This window comes from Babylonia areolata, chromosome 1, assembly GCF_041734735.1.
Source record: "Babylonia areolata isolate BAREFJ2019XMU chromosome 1, ASM4173473v1, whole genome shotgun sequence".
Taxonomy (NCBI): domain Eukaryota; kingdom Metazoa; phylum Mollusca; class Gastropoda; order Neogastropoda; family Buccinidae; genus Babylonia; species Babylonia areolata.
The window spans coordinates 85,620,021-85,646,173 of NC_134876.1; the positions used below are offsets into that span (position 1 = coordinate 85,620,021).

Sequence of the window (26,153 nt, forward strand, 5' to 3'; positions counted from 1 at the left end):
TTGCCCTTCTACCAACAGCTGACTGACCTTCGTCGTCCACTGGAATCACCACCGAAGCTGCCTTTGATCAAAGGTTAGAGGAAATATATCCACAAGTTTTTTGGGTTTTTTTCCCGGCCTCAAGACGGACGGAGCCACTGGTAGCGTTCACAACAATGCGTGGACGTTCACTCCGCCAGTCAGTCAGTCAGTCACACAGAGGGGAGGATGGAAAGAAATGTGGATGTACAGCCAGGTTACATGTTCCATATCCATTTACACACACCATCGTGGCAGTTCGTTAATTCATATCCACCGTGTTCTTGGGCTTAGTGGCACAAGAAGGAGGGCCCAGTCGTATCCTTTCGCCGTTATAACAATCTTCTCCGATGGGAGTCAGGCGCCTATTCACACCTGGATTGGAGTGAGGAAGTTCCGGGTTAAGAGCGTTTCTTACGGCCAGTCCTCTCTTCTCCTCTACACAGACCCCTCGGATGTCCAGTAGGTGTCTGAATGACCCAACCTTTAGCTTCCGTCGTCAGAACTGTGGTATTCTTTGTCAACATTCACCTCTTCAGTATAAGAGCGTTCCGCTTGCAATATTTTGATGATGGTAATTGGGATGAAACGCTGTTAACGTCGTCTCTTTCGCCGTTCGTATGGAGAGAGTTAAAGGACACAGCGTCATGCATCGGAATCGGAGCCCCTAACCCCGATCACTATGGTGCTTTTGAGTTTCAGCCTCATTCAAACCGACGTGTCATTTCAGGTGGACACAGACTGATACTCCACTCGTAGCCTGCTCTTTTTGTTCATATGGTGTGCGTCAAAGACGTTGATGTGTCATGTCTCTATGCCCACATCAAATATAACTTCTTGCCTTGCCTGCAGCGCAATTTCTGTATGCCTGGCTTCTGAACAGCACATAACTGCTGATCAAAACTAATTACCCGGGGTTTATTAACAACAGGATTTCCCGCTGGTTGTGGATGGTGCGAGCTTGCTGTGTCAGCTCGAAAGCCTCTGACGTGATTGGACACACATGAAGAGAGTGAGGGGAGGACGGCAACACCAGCAGTTGCAAAGTACACTGGGCGTTAATTCTTAGTTCAGCTCTGTGCACGTGCAGCATGGAGAAAGCACAAGGGAAGAAAGCCGAGAACGCGGAGCTGCCTACATCCTTTGCATTTAGTTTCGTGGACGATAGTCTCAAAATTCACACTGCACAAAGTTAAGGGCTACCATGTTATCAGGGGTTCTTTGAGAATAAGTATATATATACAGTGAGCACAGTTACTCCTTAAATGTCAACATATGTGGGTATTACAATGGATGTCCAGTGTTTTCTGGGTACAGATGTGCAAACCCGTTTATTTTCGCATGCAAAAGAAGATACAAATTATACCTGAAAATCAGTTTAGTTTTACTGATCCTCTTAAAAAAAACAAAAACAAAAACAGACACCTTTAGAGGGATTTTCTTGGTATATTTGTTAACAACAACAACAACAACAACACACACACACACACACACACACACACACACACACACGTCACCGCGCTACACGCCTCCAAAACAAAAACAAACCACACACACAAGGACAAAATCAAAGCAAAATAACACACACACACACACTCACACACACACACAACAACAACAACAACAACAACAAAAACACCTATCATCAATCAACAACCTAACGACAACAAACAAACAAAAACCTCATAGCAGTCGTAACCAATCGGCCTCCGCTAGCAAGGCTCTGAAAAGAGGAGCAGAAGAGGAGTTTAGCGGGGCCCAGAAGAGGTTACCCTCTGTAGCCGATGTATGCAGGCAAGGAGCAATGGGCCAAGGGAGCGAACTCGCCCCCCCATAGAGGCGGAACACAACCCGCCGGCTCTTTTGTTAAACGCTTCGTATCAGCACAGAAGGGAGGAAAGAAGGGGCGGGTGCTATGGCGATGTTTAGGCGTCAAAAACAAAACAAACAAACAAACAAAAACAAAAAAACCCACAAAAAACCACACACACACACAACCATATGATATGGTTGTGTTGGTTTTCTTTTTGTTTCCTGTATATATAGTTTTCTTCTTTCTTTTTTTCTTTTTTTTTTTTAAAGGTGGATGCACCGACGGAAGGATGGGTTGGGTGGATGATACGATGAAAAGATGAATGAATAGTAAATTTTCTTTATTTTTTTTTTTTTTTTTTTTTAAATTAATATTTTATTTTTAGATTTCATTTTCGAGATTGTCAATTAACGGATGGGTGGACAAAAGGACGGACGGTCAAGCAGGTAGACAGACAGAAACAGATAGATAGATAGATGGGCAGGAAGGCGGGCAGGCAGGCAGGTAGATAGATAGATAGATAGTTTCAGTTTCAGTTTCAGTAGCTCAAGGAGGCGTCACTGCGTTCGGACAAATCCATATACGCTACACCACATCTGCCAAGCAGATGCCTGACCAGCAGCGTAACCCAACGAGCTTAGTCAGGCCTTGAGAGAAAAAAAAGATAAATAAATAAATAAATAAATAATAATTATGATATTTAAAAAAAAGAAAAAAAAAGATAGATAGGCAGGCAGGCAGGCAGGTGGGATGGCAGGCAGACAAACACAGATGCATGTACAGGGAAACAGAAAGACGGACACCTGGGAAGACAGAGACACGCATAAAGACACACAGGGAGGCAGACAGACAGACAGCCAGACAAAACAAATAGATTGACAGACAGACAGACAGACAGACAGACAGATAGATAGATAGATAGATAGATAGATAGATAGATAGACACTCAAACGCATGCACGCAAGCACACATACACACATGCTGACACGCAAGCACACACCCACATTGGGAGACTGACAGAAAGAGAGACAGAAACACACACACACACACACACACACACACACACACACACACACACACACACACACACATGCGCGCGCGCGCGTGCGAGAGAGAGAGAGACAGACAGACAGACTGACTGACAGACAGACAGAGCTCAGCGACAAAGACAGTTTCAGTTTCAGTAGCTCAAGGAGGCGTCACTACGTTCGGACAAATCCATATACGCTACATCACATCTGCCAAGCAGATGCCTGACCAGCAGCGTAACCCAACGCGCTTAGTCAGGCCTTGAGGGGGGAGGGGGGGGAGAAAAAAAAAAGGTGAATAAATAATAGATAAGCTTACACAAATAAATAAATAATAATTATAATGTAAAAAAAAAGAAAAAAAAAGGTAGTAGTAAAAAAAACAAAAAAAACACAATAATAAATAAATAAGATAACAATGATGATAAATAAGCAAATAGATGTAAAACATGAAGACACACATTCACATATACACCCACACATGCATGACAGATATGCACAAAAAAGTTCCCGCGAACCGGATTCGAACCAGTGACCTAAGGATCCCTGTCAGACATTTCCTCTACAGTCCTTCGCTCTACCAACTGAGCTATCACGGGTTACTGTAAAAGTCCGGGTTGAAGAGACAATGACAGAGAGATAGACAGACAAGCATTTCTTTACACTTCAGCTGGATATTACCACGATTCATGTGTCTTAAGTTGTCGATGTATATTCATAACTGAGGCAGATTTTAACGAACGCAAACACATCACAGTGGAGTGGTGGCCTAGAGGTAACGCGTCCGCCTAGAAAGCGAGAGAATCTGAGCGCGCTGGATCGAATCACGGCTCAGCCGCCGATATTTTCTCCCCCTCCATTAGACCTTGAGTGGTGGTCTGGACGCTAGTCATTCGGATGAGACGATAAACCAAGGTCCCGTGTGCAGCATGCACTTAGCGCACGTAAAAGAACCCACTGCAACAAAAGGGTTGTTCCTGGCAAAATTCTGTAGAGAAATCCACTTCGACAGGAAAAACAAAAACTGCACGCAGGAAAAAAATACAAAAAAAAAAAGGGTGGCTCTGTAGTGTAGCGACGCGCTCTCTCCCTGGGGAGAGCAGCCCGAATTTCACACAGAGAAATCTGTTGTGATAAAAAGGAATACAAATACAAAGTACAAATACAAACACACACACACACACACACACACACACACACACACACACACACACACACACACACACACACAAAGGCTGGGCAATCTCAATAATTCTTCACGATGACGCTGAAGCTGGTTGTTGACGCTCCTATGCTGGGCTTGGTGCTGTTCTCGATTGGTTTTCATCTAAAATTAATGAATAACTGTTGTTTCAGTTTCAGAATACTGTTGAACTCTGGTTAACTAATTAGCTGACGTAGGCGTGACTCATGTTAGCACAAACTTCCGCATTGTTTAGCTGCCGTTTGCATGACAGTTTTGAGGTGATTACTTGTCCTGTCAGGAATCACTTTCATAGGATCCTGTGCAAGAAGTAGAAAAGAAAGAAAGAAAGAAAGAAAGAAAGAAAGAAAGGAAGGAAGGAAGAAAGGAAGACAGAAAGAAAGAAAATAAACGAAAAAAAAAAAAGATGCATCTAACCCGTAGATGTATACGTCATGATATCAATTTACAAAATGTTTGCTAATGTCGTTATAATTTGATATTTATGTCAATTATCTCAAACTGTAACGAGATAACCATCCTTTTTTTTTTTTTCTTTTTTTTTGGGGGGGGGGGGGGGGTGAGGGGGGGGGGGGGGGGGGGGGGGGGGTTATAGAAAAGGACAGAAAAACCCCAATACACTCGCAGATGTATGCGTCATTATATGCGTCATTATATCAGTTTACCAAAAACAATTACTAACGTTGTTATACGTTTGGTACCAATCAATTAACTACACACAGAGTCAACCATACTTTGGCACGAATGATCCCGTGAAGTTAATTAATCTCCAGTACATATAATGCTGTACCATACCCCCGGTCAAACCACTCCCTCGACCAACAAACCCTTCATATTCCTCCAGCTTTTTCTCCTCAGTATTTTTGTGTTTGAACGAAAGTTCACAACCCCACCCCCCCTCCCACCCCCCCCCCCCCAAAAAAAACTACAACAAAAAACAACCCAGACATGTATAATAGTTTTTACCGGGTTGATTCAATACCCGTAGTGGTTTTTGTTTTGTTTTTTGTTTGTGTGTGTGGTTTTTTTCTTGTTCAAAAGGCAAATAAAACAGTTAAATCTAATATTTAGGAGATGTTGTTTGTGTTTAGTGAGTGTGTGTGTGTGTGTGTGTGTGTGTGTGTGTGTGTGTAGGTGTGTGTGTGTGTATGTGTGTGTGTGTGTGTGTGTGTGTGTGTAGGTGTGTGTGTGTGTGTGTGTGTGTTCTCAGCCCTGTCTTCCGTCTTTTTCACTTAACTAAATTGTTGTGTATTCACTTATTTATCTTTTTTTTTTTTAATTTACCTATTTATTCATTTATTTATTTTGTGTTTACCTTCTTTTTTTTTTTTTTTTTAAATTCCATTTCATCTTACCATTTTATCTGAACGTTTTATACTTCTTCTCCGTTCGTGGGCTGCAACTCGCACGTTCACTCTTATGTACACGAGTGGGCTTTTACGTGTTTGACCGTTTTTACCCCGCCATGTAGGCAGCCATACTCCGTTTTCTCGGGTGTGCATGCTGGGTATGTTCTTGTTTCCATAACCCACCGAACGCTGACATGGATTATAGGATCTTTAACATGCGCATTTCATCTTCTGCTTGAGTATACACACGAAGGGGGTTAAGGCACTAGCAGGTCTGCATATATGTTGGCCTGGGAGATTAGAAAAATCTCGACCCTTTACCCACCAGGCGCCGTTACCGAGATTCGAACCCTGGACCCTCAGATTGAAAGTCCAACGCTTTAACCACTCGGCTATTGCGCCCGTCAACTTTTTACACGAAACTTGTGAAGGGTCTCAAGGCCCGATCAGCGCGTTGGGGTTACGCGTGAGTCAAACATCTGTTCCTTTTATTAAACAGCAGATGTGTTGTAGCGTATATGGATAAGTCCCCGCCACTCTTTGACACCTCCTTGAAACCGAAACTGAAACTGAAACTAAACTTCCATCTTTTAACTCTTCAGTGTCTGCACAATGATTATACATGTCTGTTTCTCGAGCTTGAGAGAAAGCCACGCGCATTTCAAGCGACAGCAGCCTTTCTCTTGTAAATTATTACCAACTTTTCCCTTCGGTCAAACGCTTTTGTGTCAGGAAATTATTAAAACAAACAAACAAACAAAAAACAAACAAACAAAACAAACAAACAAACAAAAAAACAACAACAAAAAACAAAAAACAAAAAAAACATTCAGAACTAAATGCAGCTTCATTCCAAAATCATTCGAGCTCTTAAACAATTCTAATTAATTATGTGACCTATAAACTGTATGCCAATGTGCGTGCGTGCGTGATGTCACTGACACCTAAATTAATTATACTGTTGAATGACCTGTTATCTTACGTCTGTGTTTAATCAAACTATGACGTAATGCCTGCCGCCTGTGATTATTGCATATGTATAATTGTGGTTATTTGTAATCATGGTTAACTTTATGCTGACACTGAAACATTTTATCATGATTATACAGGCGTAAAACAATGTTTGTGATTTTCATGCATTGTCCGTTTTATACCGTCCGTTAATTTCTCTAACGGGAGAAATATTCTGTACTCCCTGTCTGTCTCTGTTTCGTTTGGCTTTGTCTCTGTGTCTCTGTCTCTGTCTCTCTCTCTCTCTCTGTCTCTGTCTCTCTCTCTCTCAACCTTATATGAAAGACATGATTCTAAAATTAAGATCAACCCATTGTTTTCTTTTTAGTGACATCAACAGTAGTGTCCTTACAAATTATTGTTGTTATCATTCTGCTTAATGTGTGTGTGTGTGTGTGTGTGTGTGTGTGTGTGTGTGTGTGTGTGTGTGTGTGTGTGTGTGTGTGTGTGTGTGTGTGTGTGTGAAGGAAACGAGAAGATTCTCGCCGCAAAATATATGCAGGGTCGGTGACCTTACATTAAAAAGTTCTGAGTTCTTAGTTCTGAGTTCTCTCTCTCTCTCTCTCTCTCTCTCTCTCTCTCAGCCCCACCTTCCCCATCCCCATGCCCCGTAAAACCTAGTCAGTCTGCTTCCAGAAAAGCCCTCGAACCCATCTGCTTCAAATCTCAGACGTTTGCACAGTGTTATCTACGAGACAGTTCTAATATTTGTCAGTCTTTTCCATGGCGCTTTCCACTGCCTTTTTCCATGTGAGACTCTCTCTCTCTCTCTCTCTGCCTCTCTCTCTCTCTCTCTCTCTCTCTCTCTCTCTGTCTCTCTCTCTCCCTCTCAGTCTGTCTGTCTCTCTCTCCTACTTCTCCCCGAACCTTTCTCTGCTCTGCGTGTATGTTCATTCTTAAACGTCTGCTCTGTCTGTCTATCTCCCTATCTGTCTGTCTGTCCCTCTCTCTCTCTCTCTCTCTCTGAAAACCCTCCCCTTTTTACCATTTGTCATTTAATTGTCTGTGGGACTGTCATTTCGGCATATTTTGTTTTATGTTTAAAGCTTTGTCTTGTTAGTTTAAAGCTTGTTCATTAAAAAGAAAAAAAGAAAAAAAGCTTTCTTCGTGATTCTTCTTGTTTCCATCCTTCCTGTCTGTCTACCTTCTGTCTGTCTCTCCCTCGCACCCCCCAACCCCCCCCCCCCCCCCCCCCCCCTAACCTTGGGCTAGAAATCACTCTCGCCTTCCGATTTTGGCTTGTCCTTTCCGTATGTGATTCTTTAGCTGGTGAGTTGTGCGCCAGAGTACTTAGTCCCCCCTTGACACCCCCCAGCCCCCTTCCCCCCCCCCCCCCAACCCCCACCCCCTGAGCACATTCACTGCAGCGGACTATCTGCATACACTTGGGGAGTGTGTGTGTGTGTGTGAGAGAGAGAGAGGGGGGGGGAGCAGGTGGGGGTACTTATGGCTCTGAGATTACCACAATCGACTTTTAAAAGCCTCCCCTCCCCCTTCGCCTCGCTCCCCTTTTTTTTTTTTTGGTTTCAAAAGCAGATTCACTTTTTAGTCTGAATGGTTAGTTGCTGCTTCATCCTTCGTGCAAGCCCCCCACACCCCTCCCCCGCCCCAACATCCCCCCTTCCACCATTTTCTCTCCTCCTCTCTTTCAGATACCCCCTACTCTCTGTTCCACGCCCACCCCCACCCCCCCTCCCATATCCTTCCATATTTCCACAATTCTACACTCTCCTCGTCTTTGACTCTTTTTTTTTCTCTCTTTTTTTTTTGTTTTTTTGTTTCTCTCTCTCTCTGGCTTTCACTGACTGTAAGAGTACTTGAGAATTTCTTTAGTATTCTTTATGTAATTTCTCAACCATCCCCATCCCCCCGAACTCCGCCCTTCCATCATATTTTCATTGAGATTCTTCAGTTTACTTCCGTGCTGCCACCATCCACGCAGTTGGGGGCTGGTGCGGGGAGGGGGTTGACTTAGAGTCTCTCTCTGTGTATCTCTCTGTCTCTCTCTCTCTTTCTCTTACCTGATATGACTAGTAACCCCCATGGCACACAAAACCACTCCCTTTATTTTCATTTCATTTTGTTTTTTGTTTTTTTTGTTGTTGTTTTTTATCGCGCTGGACATCACAAGTGGGTCGTACAATACTTTTTAACCGTCACTGTCTGTGTTTCTTATGAGGCAGAAGATTAATACTTGGATATTCCCTAAACTCTTTACACACACACACACACACACACACACACACACACACACACACACACACATATATATATATATATATATATATATATATATATATATATATATATATAAATACAAGAGAACGCTGACCATTAAGGAGAAGCGTGAGCGAAGGAAGCAGGGCTCAACTTCTGGAGACGTTTTCCCTTGGAACACCTGTGGGAAGTGCTGCACATCCACGAAATCGGCTACTTCTCCAATATGAGGACACACACCGACAGATAAGCCTGCCTACCTTCTCATCCGTCGGTCCGACGGGAGACTCCAACATATATATATATACTGTAAGGGTAAATTACAACAGTTAAGTATTTATAAAGCGCCGAATCTTGTGCAAAGGCAAATCAAAGCGCCAACACGTCAGTCATTCGGATGCATGCACACAACTCAGATTCAGAGGGATGAACTACAGAAACAAATCTTTAAAACAAAATAACAAGTAAGTAGAAAGCTAGAGACCAGGAAGTGGCAGCGGAATGGGGGGGACGGTGTGTGTGTGTGTGTGTGTGTGTGTGTGTGTGTGTGTGTGTGTGTGTGTGTGTGTGTGTGTGTGTGTGTGTGTGATTTTTGGATTCAGTTCTGTCCTGACATCCATGCGCCTCCCCACGGTGTAGTGTCCCCCCCCACCCCCCCTGCCCCCCCCACCGCCCACCTATTACCACATTTCTGCTTGTCGTCTGCCCAACTCTCCGAAATCAGCGGTCGAGTCGAAATGGATTCCCAGACAGCAATGATTATCTGTGCCATCCGTTGTGAGAAGAGGTAAAAAAAAACAAAAAAAAAAGAAAAGAAAAACAAGAGAGGCAAGGCCTTCAAGACTCACTTGTGATAAATTAAGTCCCCTAGCATTAATTACAGAGTAATTTCCCTTTTTTACTATCTGCACCAAAACGTTTGCAAAATAAATAAAACTTCCATGCTTAGCAAAAGAAGTTCCTGTCTGAACAAAAAATGATAATAATGACTGCTCTTGTTGTTGGGTCAGAATCTCAGATCAAAGTGCCAAGTTTAGAGAATACAAAAAACATAAATATAACAGTAAATGCAGGTTTGCATATAATTAGGCTTCTTTTTGTGCTTTTTTTGTGTGTGCCTATCTCAGAGGTGCAATATTGTTTTAAACAAGATGACTGGAAAGAACTGAATTTTTCCTATTTTTATGCCAAATTTGTTGTCAACAGACAAAGTATTTGCAGAGAAAATGTCAATGTTAAAGTTTACCATGGACACACTCACACACACACACACACACACAGACAACCGAACACCAGGGTTAAAACATAGACTCACTTTGTTTACACAAGTGAGTCAAAAAGCGACCCCCGTGGATAACGCAGCATCAGAGCTCAGCCACTCAATACAAACAACATCAACCTTCACCGAACGAACTAAGGAAGACCCAATATAGCCATGAACAACTTGACCTCAAGGGCCGTTTGCCAATTGGTCGTTATAGCCTACTTAGCTCCTGCTATGACATGACCCGCTCAGCTTTACGAAGTGAAACGGTCACAGCTTTGAGGCGCGCGTACGAGGCGAATATTCATTTTCGATGTCGTTTGTTTTTATCTGTGTTTTATCTGGGAGGGGAGGAGAGGGGCGGGGGGTGGGGGGGGGGTGTGGAGGGGACTAGTGACATTGAAATAAAACAGTGGTAGAAAAACTCATATTCCATAAACATAGTTGTGACGAGATAATTAATGTAAAAAATAGATATTAAACACACACACACACACACACACACACACACACACACACAAGACAAAACATCGAAACATAAATCAACGCAACGCAACGCAACACGACACGAGACAACGCAACGCAACAAAGCACAACACAGTGCAACGGAACGTTACGCAATATGCAATGCAACAGCAACAGCGCAACGCAGTGCAACACAAGACGACGCAAGAGAACATAGTACAAATACGGCCCAAGCAAGGGACGGCTGTACCTTCTGCTACACACATCCCCAATCACAATATGGACCGCACACTTACAAAACATCGAGACATGGATGGGGAAATTACCGTTTCTGTGTTTAGATGCCACTGAGGAACTACGTCGCAGCTCTCCGTTTGGCTGTTTTACCTTGTTTTTTCAACAAGGACCTTTCTCTCTCTCTCCCCCCCTCCCTCTCTCTCTCTCTCTCCCTCTGTGGTCTCGTCGTCTCCTGCCAGACTTCAGTTTAACATCGAGTATCAAAACGTCGGCAAGTGTTTTTGCAAATTCATTGTACTTGTATTTGACGGGAGGGAGAATTGTCATCCTTAAAATGGGCTAATCTGAAGAACTGTTAGCATAGTATATGAAAGGGAGAGGGGGGGGGGGGGGGACGAGAAAAAAAATAGAAAGATTTTTTTTTTAAGGAAAAGAAAAGAGAAGTGTGAAAGAGTGAAAGAAATAAAGAGAAAGAACAAAAGAGTATAAAAAAGTAGGAAAAAGAAAACCAAATTAAACAACAACAACAACAACAACAACAACAGCTGTCACAAGAATGTTAAGAAGTTAGTTTTTGGATTCGTGTCTCTTATATACAAAAACGGACAGCTGGAGTGATATCAAAAGAATAATCATAAACGCTGACCTAAATCCAGGTATCGTTCTCATTCTGGAATGTACAAAGACAACCGCGAAATCCTCGTGCCTTTTCTGCTTTGCACGTGCGTTTTGCGATTTGAACACACGACAGGAGGTTTTCAGCACGTTACGTTCGTCTGAGAGAACATAGTGTGCCTACGTCAGATGAAACGTTCTAACTGCCGGAAAGAGAGCGAGTTGCCATGTTGAGCACACATGGATGAAGGGAAAGGATGGACATAAGATATTTAGTTTCTCATTTTTATTCGTGTACAGAGAGTGGTGGATTACAAGCCTTTGTTTATCATTGAATGTTTTGTCTCTTCCTGACCTATTTAGCAGTTAAAAATACTTGATCTTCTGGATTTATTCAATACAGAGTTTTTCAAGAAATACACGTTGACTATAACAGTAAAGTCATTGGAGAAGCCAACAGTCATAAAAGAAAATATATCAGACGATGGTCAGACACAATAAATTGAACTTGGTGTGATGTCGATTTCAACTGTATGCAAAACATCTTCTTAATTATACCATTTATCTATAACCAAATTACCGTATGCGCTCAAGATTTTATTCGCACCCACGTTAAATTAGTATCATAATTTCCCTCAACTGTATGGGGATCCTAGTGTGATCATACATATTCTAAAACAATCTTCAGAGGCGGCCACTAAAAGGGTTCTTCAAATCTAAGCCTTTATGCTTGCTTAGCACTGGACATTTTGCCTTTAAAACCTCTTCGGAAATATGACAAACAACATTTGCATGATCAGAATATTACAAAAACGAGACTCAGTCTCTAAGTCTGACTCAAAAAGCACATGTTTATATCCCCGTGATGAACTTTGAGATAGTCTTGCTCCAGCCTTGAACTGCCTGCAGCGGGAATAATTATAACAAATGACGTCCTGACGGCTATTTGCGGAAAGCGCTAACTGGGCTGATCGTACAGGTGTGGATGACTGTCTCTGATATTTTCATTGCGAATATCTAATGACAGGGCAAACAAATACAGAGAAGTGAAATTAGTTTGATTATAATCTCTCTCTCTCTCTCTCTCTCTCTCTCTCTCTCTCTCTCTCTCTCTCTCTCTCTCTCTTCTTTCCTCTCATATCCTCTCTCTCTCTCTTGCACGCGTGCACACACACACACACACACACACACACACACACACACACACACACACACGCCCCACCCCACCCTCCCTCCAGCCCTTTCCCACACAGGTGTTCTTTGTGTTGCTATTGTTGCTTTTTTAGTTTCCATATTGCTCAACTTCTCTCATTCTGTTGCTCGCAAACACCTGTGCATGTATTTTTGTGTGTATTTGACACAATTCAGAAACAGAATTTTTCACCAAGACATTTTTTGTGCATTTGTCGTGATGCTTTATGTATGTTTTTTTATTCTTTCTTCCTCTCCCTTTCGAGGGTAGGATGTAAACAAGCCATAGTTTGTTTATTCTTTCACTTCCCAAATGGAAAAACATGATTTCGTTTGTTCGTTCGTTCGTTAGAGAGAGAGAGAGAGAGAGAGAGAGAGAGAGAAACACTTCAGTCTATCGTGAGGATTCATAACAAATTTTTTGAACGTTCTCTCGTTCCTTCCCCAAGGAACTGAATTATTCTCAAGTTACCATGGTCACGAAAACTCAGTCTGACGCAGCAATTATGATGTAAGCAGGCTATGACGTTCATGCTGTGATGCAAAATCAGCGCTGCCAGGCTTCGAGGAGACCACGACTGCACACATCACAGAGCTGTGCGCTTTTTTTTTTTTTTTTTCTCCCCTGCCCCACCATCTGAACCGTTTTCTTTGGCATTACTCCCACGCCGCTCATTTAGATCCCCCCATTCACGACCACACCCGGGTTCGTCCGTCACAGTTCCAGCGTCGGCAATCCGCAGGGAACCATCGATATTAGGTCGCCACACACCAGAGGAGACTCTGCGCTGCTGCTGAGTCACTTCTGTGGTGTTCAGTGGTACCTTTTCTGATTTAACGTGCTTAGGACACCACCTACTAAGGCTCTGCCCACTTTCTGTTCCCAAAGAATCACGATTGGCTATATCTTTTTTTCTGCTATCAAATAGTAAACCATAAAAACCTATCTAAATAAATAACTAGATCAGACATGGCTGCAAAATAAATAAATGGATAGGAAAAGAAAGGGAGGACAAAAAAAAGAAGAAAAAAAAAGAAGAGGAGTAATGAGTAACGGATACAATCATAAACAAATAAATCGATGAATAAACGAACAACTACTACTGCAACGACTACAACAACTATTGATACTAATACTAGTTATGACAAATAGATGTACACGTAATTAAGGGGAGATAAGAGTGGGGAATAAGTTACATTTCAAAATGAGAGGGATCAAAGAAAGGTAGGGCCAACTGACGGACAGGATGAAAAGAAAAGGGGTGGAATTTACATCCATGAAAATAATTATAATAGAAAAAGAAATAGCTATCTAAAAAAAAAATTAAAAAAAATTAAACATAAAAAAGCACACCCACTACCATTACTAGTACCAACGCCACCTCTGCACGCATTACCAGTAGTAGTTTCAGCCATGGTCATCATCGTTAGAGTAATCGTCGTACAAGTTGTTGCTTTAGTTGTTGTGGTAGTGGCTGTAGAAGTGGTGGTGGCAGTAGTTGTACTACTACTACTATTACTGCTACTTTTACTACTGCTACTACTACTACTACTAATACACACACACACACACACACACAGAGCGAGAGAGAGAGAGGGAGAGATGAAAGGAGGGAGGGACACAGGAGACCATGACAGAAAGCAGACACCTCTCCCACCCTTTCTCTTTCTCCTTCTCTCTCTCTCTCTCCCCTCTGTCTCTCCTCTCTCTCTTGCCTCCCATGTACATCCTCTCACCATCTTTTCCCACCCCTCTCATCCAGGCACACAAATCTCCCCCCAGACCGCCCGGTCTGTTTTTAACCAGCAGCAACGAAACAGCCCACTTTTCAGCACCGATGCAAAAATGCCTTCCTCCAAGAGAATAATAGCGCAGGGGGCGATAAGCCGATACAGGCGAGCAGACGAGCCAGTGAGAGCGACGCCACGGATCGATACAGAGAGAGCGGTGAAATGGCGTAATTTGCCCGGAATGGTCCTCTGGCCGTAATGCCCAGCTAACCAGTAGACAGAGGGAAAGGGTTTCAGACTCGCTAAGGAGATTGGACGAGAGAAAGTGTCCTTGCGGAGTTTTAACCTTCCCCCTCTCTTGGAAAAAAAAATCTATACATCGTCTGATCTTTTGTCTCACGCACCTCCCTCTCTTTCTCTATTTCTCTCTCTCGCTCATCGACAGAGACACCACAATCTCTCTAATGAGTATCCCACAGCAAGGAGTTTATCTGACACAACTGCAGCTCAATGGTGTCCGGGGTTAGGGTGGGGTTGGCATAGGGTGGAGCAGAGATAGTTCGGGGTAAGGTAAAAGGGTGTAGAAATGGAGTCAGTAAAGGATCAAGAGGATAATAAGATGTGGATTCCCTCACAGGCAGACATATGAAAATGATGAGCCCTTTTCGATGGTTTATTCACCAAAGTTGCTACAGGAAGACAGTGCCTGTGTAAGCAATTTAAATGCAACAGTTTGAATTTGAGATTGAGGCAGGTGAGTTTATCTTGCTCGCAGCAACAGGTATGTGATGGACCGTGCACGGTTAGTACGTGCATCATTTTGACATTGTATTTCTGGCCTTCGTTTGTTTTGTGTCTTCCAGGCACTGTCTTCCTGTAGCACCTTGGTGAAAAAACCATTGAAAGGGCTCACCACTTCCACAACCATGTTTTCCGCCCGTGAGGGAATCCACTAATCCTATTCTCATTTTAACCCTTTACTTCATTTCTGGTAACGTGTGTGATGTGTGTGTGTGTGTTGGAGCTCATGTACGTTTATATGTATTTCACTGTGCTTTCATATCTGTGAAACTGCATGTTCGGTGCATATCTGTTATGCATGTGTGGGTTTATATGTGAATGTGTGTCTTCATGTTTTACCCTTTTTTTTCTTTTTTTTACATTATAGTTATTATTTATTATTTATTTATTTGTGTAAGCTTATCTATCATTTATTCACCTTTTTTTTCTTTTTCTTTTTCTCAAGGCCTGACTAAGCGCGTTGGGTTACGCTGCTGGTCAGGCATCTGCTTGGCAGATGTGGTGTAGTGTATATGGATTTGTCCGAACGCAGTGACGCCTCCTTGAGCTACTGAAACTGAAACTGAAACTGATACACCCTTTTACCATACTCTACCTGACCTTACTCCATCCCTACCCAAACTCTGGGCACAGTCCATCACAAACAATCCGCTGCGAGCGGGATAATTATACTCACCCTGCTTGTGTCATCTCAAATTCAAACTGTTCCATTCAAATTGTTACACAGTGAAAGGACCATTACAGGCAAAGCTGGTGATTTCACCTCCATCACTTCTGTCTGTAGGTCTGTATTCAGTCTGTCTTTTTGTCTGCCCTCCTGTCTGTCTCTCTGTCTCTCGTTCTCTGTATCCTGTCCTTCACTGTGTTAGGTCTGTTGGGGTGATGGGGTGCTCAGCGTAGTGTTGACTGAAAAGACGGATGTAACCGTATGATGGAATGATGGCGTAGAGGTAGCGCGTCCGCCTAGGAAGCGAGAGATTCTGAGCGCGCTGGTTCGAACCACAGCTCAGTCGCTGGTATTTTCTCCCCCTCCACTAGACCTTGAGTGGTGGTCTGGACGCTAATCATTCGGATGAGACAAGAAACCGAGGTCTCGTGTGCAGCATTTACTTAACGCACGTAAAAGAACCCACGGCAACAAAATGGTTGTCCCTGACAAAATTATGTAGAAAAATCCACTTCGATAGGAAAAACAAATAAAAAAACCGCACGCAGGAGAAAAAAAAACAAAACACGAAAAAGTGGGTGGCGCTCTCAGTGTAGCGACACGCTCTCCCTGGGGAGAGCAGCCCGAATTTCACGCAGAGAAATCTGTTGTGACAAAAAAGATAAATACAATACAATCTTTCACTCATCTATAACATTTGCCTACCTCATGCTCCTTTCACATTCCTGAAAAACGAAAGTACTCAAATCTGCAAGGGTAAATGCTATGAAAATATGACAAATTTGATATGTTCATCAGTATTGACAGAATCGTGCCTTCTCTTGGTTTATTTGTGTGTTGTTGTTTGTTTGTTTTTTTGTTTGTTTGTTTTTCTAACAGCTCTCTGATCTGAATGTCATGTTGCTTTATGTTTTGATTGTCAAAGAATTGCTGTCAGGGGGGGTCAGGAGGGTGCTGTGCAGTTATCATTTCTTTGTTTTTTCCATTGTTTCTCCTCCTAGACTGTTTTATCATGTATCTGTTTGTTTAAGGTAAAATTGAATGTAAGCAAGCATCATTGCTTCTCCATTAATGCGTTAATGAAGACTTTCTCTGTCTCTGTCTGCCTCTCTCTCTCTGTCTGCCTCTCTCTCTGTTTCTGTCTGTCTGTCTGTCTGTCTCTCTCTCTCTCTCTCTGTCTCCCTCTCGCCCGTTCGCTCGCTCGCTCTCTGACTGCCTGCTTGTCTTTCCATCTGTTTCCCCTTCTCCACCTCCAATCGTTTCTCTGTATGTGCGGTATGGTTGCTAATAATTATGTTTTTTTTCCCTTCAAATTGCTTTATTATTAGATAATCAACGGAGAGAACGTTATCATGGTCGTTGAACAGGTCAAATATTCATCTCTGATTACCAATTCATTTCATTTTAGTCCTTTTCTGTTCCTACGGGAATTAGGAAAGAGAGCTAGAGAGAGACAGGTTTGGAGATATTATAGAAGAGCTAAAGATACAGCAATAACAGTTTATTTGGGTAACGTTCACAATATCATGTAAGCCTTAAGTGTGCTTTGTCCAGGACCCTCTCCAAAATGCAATGCAAATTTAGAGACGAGAGAGAAAGACACACACACACACACACACACACACACACACACACACACACACACACACACACACACACACACACACACACACACAGGCATGAGGCAAAAGGAGAGGAAGCAGACAGAGAGGAGGGTAGAGGGGCAGAAAGAGAGAGAGAGAGGGAGAGAGAGGAGAGAGAGAGAGAGAGAGAGAGAGAGAGAGAGAAAGAGAGAAGTCTGAAGTCTGAACTCTGAAGTTTGATGTCTGAAGTCCGAATGGTTTATTGTTTAGGCCTTTCTGTCCGTGACAAAAGGGGTAAGGGGGTGGGGTGGGGGTGAGGGGGGCTTCCGTTTTAACACCCATTATAAAGAACAACGTCAAAATATGAAAAGCATTCAAAGGTTGGGAAAGACAGGAGAGAAGAGAGAGAGAGAGGGGGGGGGGGGGAGGGAAGGGAAGGAGGGAGAGTGGAGAGAGATAGAGAGGGAGGGAGGGAGAGTGGAGAGAGATAGAAACAGGGGCAGAGAGAGAGAAGAAGAAAAAGACAGATGTACAGATGGGAGTGTAACCAGGCGTCATTAACTTAAGATAATCTTGTTTCTGTGGGCGAAAGCTTTGAACAGGTACAGAGAAAGTGAAATGCATGTCTTCACATCTGCAAACAACAGTGACAATTTAAATGCATCGGGGCGCACATGATACTTCTTCGGTATATACTGTTCTCGAAGAGTTTTATATATACTGGGCAGATCAAAACAAAATGAAGTTCAGTTTCTTGTATATCTTTACAGAATAAGCAACACATATTTTCACACTTTCTGGAATATCTCAATCTATGTTGTTTAAATGAGGATACACCAAGTCTGACTCTTGTGAGAACTTTTCGTAAAACAGGTTTCTTGATTATGTTTAGATATTGCCGGGGGGCTATGCATTTGTCTGAATGCAGAATATAAGGTAAATCTATTATGTGATGTTAAATTGCTTTCCAGATCTTGCAAATGGCAGTCAAATAATCTCTGTTTAAAAGCACACACGAAACCATTTACATTTTCAACACCCTGGTTTTCCTACACATAGCCAAATCAATATCCAAATAAAGTAAAACAAATTCGTGATACCCAATAGTATTTATCCCCACAATGGAGACCATACAACATTATATATGCTTTAAATGGGATTCGACTTTTATGCATCCAAGTTACTTTTAACCAGTATATAATACAATTAGTGTAGGTCTGGAAATATAAAGGATATCTACCCGTTTCGCAGTCAATTGAAGTGCTTGGTGTTTCTATACTAATATTTAGCAAACGTTTGATTGCGAATAAGTGTGCCCAGACAGAGAGAGAGAGAGAGAGAGAGAGAGAGAGAGAGAGAGAGAGAGAGAGAGAGAGATACTGACAGGCAGGACAAATAGACAAATAGCAGAGAAAGACAAAAACACACAACTCATATTCCTTTTTTTCTTGTCTCCATATCCTCTGTCCATCCTGTAACACACACACACACACACACACACACACACACACACACACACACACACACACACACACACACACACCACACCACACACACACACACACACACACACACACACACACACACACACACACACATACGCACGTACATGCACGCACTCCCTGCCCTCTACCTCACTCTCATCAACTTCTTCAGCCAAACGGACGAATCTGAAATGGAGATTGAACAAACATTAGCCAGCCTCACCAAATATCGTTTACAAAATCAACGTTTTTTTTTCTTCCCTATCCATATTGTATGTGCGTATTGATCAGTTAGTGCTGTGGATAAAAAGATCGATGTTCATGGCTAGCGCAACGACCTCCACACATCCGAACGTTACCCACCCCAGCATTCATGTGCATACTTGAAGCTGATTTACCTTTGAAAGAGACCCAGATCGAGATTTTTAAAACATGCATGGGCTGCTTACAGGAATGCTCCCAAATAAAAGACTGCTGAACCATAAGCATGGCAGCTGTCAACCCAACAGTTACATTGATTTTTCTTGTAGTGATTGTGGTCAGAATGTAATTCCTGCAAACGCAAGCCCAGGAACACAGATGTCTTAGTTATAACCATAAATATGTATCTTAACAATGACTGCAGTCACCGTACCCGTATTTTATCATCACGGGAGCGATCTGCAGGTCAATTGTGGCGAAGACTGTGGTGTGTTGTCTTGGTCCACTTTAGCGAATGCTTTCAATTTTTACCCTGTCTTCTACAAAGACGTTCCGTTGTGACAGCGCTGGTGGTCAAACATGATGAATAATTCATGCAATTTGTCAGTCAGTCATTTTGTGAGTTCCTTCTCTCTCTCTCTCTCTCTCTCTCTCTCTCTCTCTCTCTCTCTCTCTGTGTGTGTGTGTGTGTGTGGGTGTGTGTGTGTGTGTGTGTGTGTCTGTCCGTCTGTCTGTCTGTCTGTCTGTCTGTCTCTCTCTTCTTCTTCTTCTTCTTCTCCTTCTTCTCTTCTCTCTCTCTCTCTCTGTCTCTCTCTAAAAGCATACCGCCTGCTTGTATCACATGCTCCAAATCATTCATCCTTAAATCAACATGAATAAAATGCGAACAAGCCATTTGGTGCGCAAGGAGATGCGCATGAACAACGAGGCATACTCACTTATCATATGTTCAGATTCTGGACAACCAAACCGGAAACATTTCTGCACTGGAGATAAAACAAAGCGTGGATGAAATCAGACAAGGAATCAAACTGTTCAAAGCACCAGTCCCACAGAATGGTCTTGATGAGACAGAGTAGAGGGAGAGTGATCGACAAAGAGTGTGCTTGACTGGAAAGGGGAGTCGGGTGGAGTGGGTGTGTGTGGGGGGGGGGGTCATACAGGGAAGGGGGTAAAGGTGATGAAGAAGAAGGTGACAGACTCACACAGCAGGGTCACCTTCTACCAACTCTCGCGGTGCCCAACAAATCACTGCCAGCCAGTGTCTGGCATTCAGTTTGTGAGAGAGAGACAGAGACAGAGTCAGAAAGAATGAGAGTCAGAGAAATACAGAGACAGACAGACAGACAGACAGACAGAGAGAGAGAGACAGAGAGAAGCAGAAACAGACAGTGAGACATGAGTCAGAGGAAGCTAGAGACAGAGAGAGACAAGGAGACAGAAAGAAAAACAGACAGAGATGGAAGGAGACAGAAACGGAGGCGTGTGAATTTTGACCCTGCAACTGTTACAAACACGAAGTTTTCTCGGTCGTACTGTACACCAAAGGAAACCAAAATACAGGACTTCATGGCTCAACGACATTGCCAGGACTGGAAGGGTTTGAGAGAGAGATAGGGGTGGGGGGAGTGGGGGGGGGGGGTAGAAGGAAGGAAGGAAAGAAAGAAAGAAACAGAACGAGATTTGGAACAAGCTGCCCTGTGAATGCATTAAAAAAAATCAGTTGAAAAACTGTTACATTTTCTCTTCAACGATTCAGTCACTGTCACAAGTTTTCGAATATGACAACAGGAAAAAATGACTTTGCTACAGACAATAGAAACAAAATATTTTCGCTTGATGTAATAACTGTACAGGCTGATACTCCTTTGATTCCTTGAACAAAAAACACGTTTACTGATAGGATATTCTGGAGTGAAGGCATGAACTGTCCAGTAAACAGAACACCATCGGGCGGTGTATCAAATCTCAGCGAACACCAGTCTTAACTAAGAGAATGGTCATGATAAAGCAGACAATGGGAGGAGGGAAGGGACAACGGGAAGGATTTTTTTTCGGGGGTGGGTGGGGGGGTGGAGTGACTCAGTCAGGGTAGGGTGACAGGCAAAAAAAAAGGGGGGAGGAGGGGAGGGGAGGGGTGGGGGTGGCAGACAAATGGGAGGTAACAGATTCCAACACGACAACAAGGCCACCCACACGGAACCTCTCTCCCAGCGCACCACAAATCACCCCCATCCACTTTTTCAGCGATTTTTTTTTGTTTTTGCTCACTGTCTGCAGTGTCTGCCCTTTCTGAACCTACGCCCGACAAAATGCTGTGGATTCGCAGTTAGCTCTGTTAGCAGCAGCCTGGGCATTAACTGGAAAAAAAAAGGCGTCTCGTCTGGACTTAATCCCCCACATCTGAACAGACAATTGGTCGTTGTTTATGTTTTATCTTATTTTATTTTATATTTTATTTTATTCTATTCCATTTTCAAGGGATATGCCGAAGTGTGTGTTGTCACGGCGTAAAAGCTGCAAACTGGTTCTGAGGGCATCGTTTTTCATCATTTCAATTGTCGTCGTCATCATCGGAAGCTGTTGTTTGGAATGACTAAATAGTGGAAAGGAAAAATGTTGTGACCAGAACAAGAAGGATATGTCATCATGTATAAAATAATGATGATGATGATGACGATGATAACGTATGGGAGGGAGAGAGAGAGAGAGAGGAAAAAGAAAAAAAAGAGATATAATAAACGAATGCAGAGATGGTCTGCACACACACACACACACACACACACACACACACACACACACACACACACACACACACACACACACACCCCTTCTGCCACCTCTCTTCCATCCCACCACCCTTAACCCCTTTCGTCCAAAACAGAACCCCAGACCTTTCAGTCTTCCGTTGTTACTTTTTTTTTTTTTCTTTTTTTTTATCAATATATATTTTCCTTTGTCGTCTTAACCAGCAGAAGCGAAACACAACCCCCTTTACCGCAGTGCGGCAAAAATGCCTTCCTCCAAGAGAATAATAGCGCAGGGGGCGATAAGCCGATACAGGCGAGCAGACGAGCCAGTGAGAGCGACGCCACGGATCGATACAGAGAGAGCGGTGAAATGGCGTAATTTGCCCGGAATGGTCCTCTGGCCGTAATGCCCAGCTAACCAGTAGACAGAGGGAAAGGGTTTCAGACTCGCCAAGGAGACAGGACGAGAGAAGGTATCCCCCTGCTGAGTTTTAGCCCCCCCCCCCCCCCCCCCCCCCCCCCCCCGCCCCTCCCAACACCCCTTCCTGAAAAAACAAAAACAAAACAAACAAAAAAAACCACCCCAAAATATCTGACTGAGTTGTTGGGTTTTTGTTTGTTTGTTTGTTGGTTTTTCTGTTGCTTTTTTGGGGGCTATCCTTCTTCATGCCACCCTACTCTTTCTTCTCTTGATGTTATGTTTCGAAAGTCAGAAAGTTTTGTGTGGAGTAACTTTCTTTGTTTTTTTGTTTTGTTTTTGTTTTTCTTCTTCTTTTTTTCTTTTCTTTTCTTCTTTTTTTCATATTTCTTGATTATTTCTGTCTGTCTGTCTGTCTTTCTTCTACTTTTTCTGTCTTCCCCTTCCTCTACTTCCCACCAGCAACCGTTGTTGTTGTTTTCTCTCTCTCTCTCTCTCTCTCTCTCTCTCTCTCTGTGTGTGTGTGTGTGTGTGTGTGTGTGTGTGTGTGTGTGCATGCATGTGTGTATGTGTGTGTGCATATATATATATATATATATATATATATATATATATGTGTGTGTGTGTGTGTGTGTGTGTGTGTGTGTGTGTGTGTGTGTGTGTGTGTGCATGGGCAAGTCATGATTTTCGATCCATGAGTGTATATCGTGTGTGCAGTTATCAGTAGCTGTCAGGAAAAAACAACAACTTATTTATGAAATTAGTATCTACGGATTTCTTATAACACATACTCATACATGTTTATGAAAATGACACATACTCATACATATTTATGAAAATGTCAATTTGTTGTCCATGAATAATTGTCATAGAAGTGAAAGCACTGTCTTTGTGTAATTTGACCCGAACTGTTCTTTTGCCGTCATACTCAGTAGAAAGATAGAAAGGGGGGCGAAGGGTGGGGGGGGGGGGGTGTGTGGCGGGGGGGGGGGGGGGGGGGGGAGGAAGGGGGGTATTGTAGACCCGCCATGGAGACTGGGTAGAAATAAAAGTGCCCTTCTGGAGTTCAAGCCACACCCACCCCTCTTCACAAGAATATGAGTGGATTGTGTTGTCTTCCCACGAGCTCTTTTTTTGTGGCTGTCACATCGCTTGTCGTGTTGATTGTCAGAGCGTTGGTGTCAGCGGGTTGCTGCGCCGCTGGTATTCCTTTCTTTGTTTATTTCTCGTCGTTTTTTTAATTTAATTTGATTTGATTTGATTTGATTTGGATATCTCTATAGCGCCCATCCTCGGTCGGAGACCAAGCTCTAAGCGGTTTACAAACTCGGGGGTCATTTGCACAACAGGCTGCCTACCTGGATAAAGCCGACTGACGGCTGCCATTGGGCGCTCATCATTCGTTTCCTGTGTCATTCAATCAGATTTCAGGCACGCTCACATACACACTCAGACAGACATGTAACATTTCCGTCTGTCAGTGAACTAATTGATGAAAACTCTCTCTCTTCTCTCTCTCTCTTTCTTTCTTTCTCATGTTTTCTTTCATTCCGTCACTGTATTTATTACACCCCCCCCCCCCCCCCCCCCCCCCCACACACACACACTCTCTCTCTCTTTGCGTTACCTCTCTCTCTTTCCCTGTCTCAATGTACACAAATGCATCCAGGAATATACATGTAGAATCAAAATAGAATTAAACTGAAAAACGTGGGCAAATCTAAATGGGCGGATGTTATTACATATAACACTGTCATATGTTTCCTTTCAATTTGTGTTATTCTACAATAATCAAGAGGAAAGACGCTGTCACTGAACAGGTCCAGTGCGACTCTATGAACATACGTTAATACCTACTGGTTCACTATGCTCGCTTTAAGCTCCTGTAGGAATGCTAAAAGTGCAGGAGGTACAGAAAAGATCAAATGCAAGTCTATCACTTTCATTGATACTTACTCTTTGAATTTGGTAGTTTTCTGTTCTTACAGGAATGAAGAAAAAGGGCGAAAGGTGCAGAAATATTACAGAAGAGTTAAAGATCCAGGTATATATCAGTTTAGATGGGCAACTTCCACATTTTGTGAGGCTTCAGCGTTCACATCCGGTAACCCGCTCCACAGATTAAGAGACAAAGAGAAAGAGAGACACACAGACATGTAATAGAGAGACAAACACACAGAGACTGAGGGAGAGAGAGAGAGTGGATATGCAGACAGGCTTGAGAGAAAGGCAGAAAGGCAGCCAAGTCTTATTCTCCGCATGTCACCCCAACTTCCCTCCGTCCCCCACCCACCCACCCCCCAACCACCCCGCTACTCACACACATCCTCATTCAAGCGGCTGTCATACCGTTCAGCTTCCTCAGCCTAAAAAAAAAAAATCCAAAATGTAGACAAGACGACCATTATCCAGCGCTATTCGATATCGATTATAAAATCAACCATTTTTGTCTCTCTCATACATACTGTATATGCCTATCGATCAGCCAGTGCTAGACAAAGAAAGATCGATGATCATGGCTTACACAATCTTCCCTACCCTCTTTCTTACATCCCATTGGGTGTGTATGCATGTGAGTGGATGTGTTGTTGCGCAGCTGGAAACAAATGTCAGCTTATTTTACTTATATTTCAGGGTCAATGACATAGGGTTTTTCTTTCCTGGTCAATGGTAAATATTTTACTCAACATGTCGTGATGCATACTCTAATGAATGTTCATGGTCTAAAAGTGAGTGTGCTTTGTATGTTCAACATTATATGTACTTGAGCTAGAACACCCAAAAAATGTTAATTTACGGAATAAAGAGTTGCACATTATCTTGTCTTATCTTTCCCCATACCCAACAACATTTCAGTGCTCGCTTGAAGTGGGTTTATCTTCGAAATGGACTCGTAACCAGCTTTTTGAATTACGCATGGCCGCTTACAGGAATTTTTCATGCGAATAGACTGGTGAAACAACCGTGAGTCTGTCAAGCCAGCTCTGCTTTCTTGTCTTTTTATTTATTTGTTTGTTTGTTTACTTATTCATCTATTTATTGTTCTGTTCATCTTATTTTGTAGGTTGTTTTCAGTAAAACTACGAGAATAGAAGTCCCCTGGACACTACGGAACACAAATGTCTTTCAACTGATCTGATCATGATATGATCATGATACTCTGTAAGACTGCCTGGGCAATGACTGCTGTGGCTGCACAGGAAATTATCGTGTCGGTGAGCGAAATGAACTACGATTGACATGACTGAGATCTACAGATGCCCATGTCGAAAAGACAGTGTGATGGTGTATTGCTTTATGTCTGTTTCAACGAACGCCTCTCGGTTTTTATCTCATTTCCTATGCGGACGTCCTGTTGTGAGTGGGATGATGTTGGTCTAACGTTAATAAACCATTAACTAATAAAGTAATTCATTCTTTCCCTCTCTCTCTCTCTCTCTCTCTCTCTCTCTCTCTCTCTCTCTCTCTCCATCTGTCTATCTGCCTTCTGTCTGCTTGTCTGTGTGTTTGTTTCTGTCTCTGACTCTCTCTCTCTCTCTCTCTGTTCCACCCCCACCCCTTTCTGTTCCATATCATCTATCTTGCATCATTTTGTTCTGATTTGTACCTACTATGTCACCAGAGCTTTTCAGCTAATGACATTAAACATTTCAGCGTTCGGTGTTCAGTTCTCTCTGTCTCTGTCTCTCTCCCCTCCCCCTTCTCTCTCTCTCGCTTTCTTTGCTTCAGCACATCGCTTATTCGCACCACCTGCTTGGTCTCAACCGTCTTCCTCTTCCGGAAATATGAACAAGCTGTGAAACATAGCTTCTGGCACTCAGTGGAATTGGCATAAGCGACAGGGCATTATTCATTCATTCAGTCCTCCTCTCACCCACCATGTCAGTCACAGTCTTGCAGACAACAGTGGCAATGAGAATTCAGACACTTGTCTCAAACATTGTTTTAAGCCACCAGTTGGGGAAGAACTGTCCTGGCGAGACTGACAAATAGGGGTGAAGGGGGTGGCAGACAAGTGGAAGAGAGGGGACAGACAAATGGGGGGCGGGGGGATCGGGGGGGGTGGGGGGGCATGGTGGAGAACGACAGGAAAAGGGAGAGGGAGG

At 43.1% G+C, this 26,153-nt stretch overlaps 1 non-coding gene across 1 annotated transcript; it reads right to left on the minus strand.

The window, feature by feature from the left end:
* Positions 1-3,367: 3,367 nt before the first annotated feature.
* Positions 3,368-3,458, minus strand: Trnay-gua (transfer RNA tyrosine (anticodon GUA)). Its single transcript is given in 2 exon segments — positions 3,368-3,403; positions 3,422-3,458. It is a non-coding gene; the product is annotated as a tRNA-Tyr (tRNA).
* Positions 3,459-26,153: the final 22,695 nt, after the last annotated feature.